Source organism: Nicotiana tabacum, chromosome 8 (assembly GCF_000715075.1).
Source record: "Nicotiana tabacum cultivar K326 chromosome 8, ASM71507v2, whole genome shotgun sequence".
In the NCBI taxonomy this organism is placed as follows: Eukaryota; Viridiplantae; Streptophyta; class Magnoliopsida; order Solanales; family Solanaceae; genus Nicotiana; species Nicotiana tabacum.
This window is the reverse complement of record NC_134087.1, coordinates 45,368,106-45,369,075: the sequence shown is the minus strand read 5'-3', so window position 1 is coordinate 45,369,075 and position 970 is coordinate 45,368,106.

Below are 970 nucleotides of genomic sequence, written 5' to 3'. Positions count from 1 at the left end.
ACGAACAAAATGTACAAAAGTTGCGGGGCCCTCTATTGTATGTGTATATCAAAGTATTTAGAATTCGGGACGTGCCGTTTAGCGAATTTCACGGCCCTTCCAAAATAATAACACGATAGTTTCTTTAGGTGCGTATTTAATAATCTATTTTCTTAAACTTGGGTGTGCATTTCATGCGACCCAAATCAAAATCCCAAAACGTCAAATAAAATATGTTCCGGATTGTGGGTGCATTTCATGTGACGCAGTCCAAAGACATGTTTTTTAGCGATGTTCACATTCCTAAAAAATAATGATAATAAAGCGGTAAAAGATAAAATTTGCACATGGTTCATAATTGTATTTAAAATCAGATAAATAAGCCGAGTATAACAGTTGAGCGACCGTGCTAGAACCATGGAACTCGGGAATGCCTAACACCTTCTCCCGGGTTAACAGAATTACTTGTCCGGATTTCTGGTACGCAGACTGTAATATGGAGTCATTCTTTTCCTCGGTTCGGGATTAAAATTGGTGACTTGGGACACCCTAAAACTCCCAAGTGGCGACTCTGAAATAAATAAACCAATCCCGTTTCGATTGTCCTTTAATTGGAAAAAACTCCCTTGTGCCCGCGCGGGTATGAAAAAGGAGGTGTGACAGCTCTGGCGACTCTGCTGGGGAGAAAAAACCAGAACTACTGGTTCTGGGATAGAAATTCGAGCTTAGAATAAATTGTTATGTTCAGCTTTATCTGATTTTGTTACATGATCTGTGCTTAATGTGCTAATTGGTTGCCTTTTACTGCTTTGATATTACGTGAACTGTATATAAATTGTGCCGAAACCCATCTTCTCTCTGAGTCTTCTAAATCATGAAGAAGGGCGTACTTCGTACGGCTTCTTTTCTGTATAGTGTCAAATCCCAATTTAGAACGAGGTTCGGACAAGTTGCTAAGCCGGTGAAGCTTCTGTATTCCCGGTACGCTGCG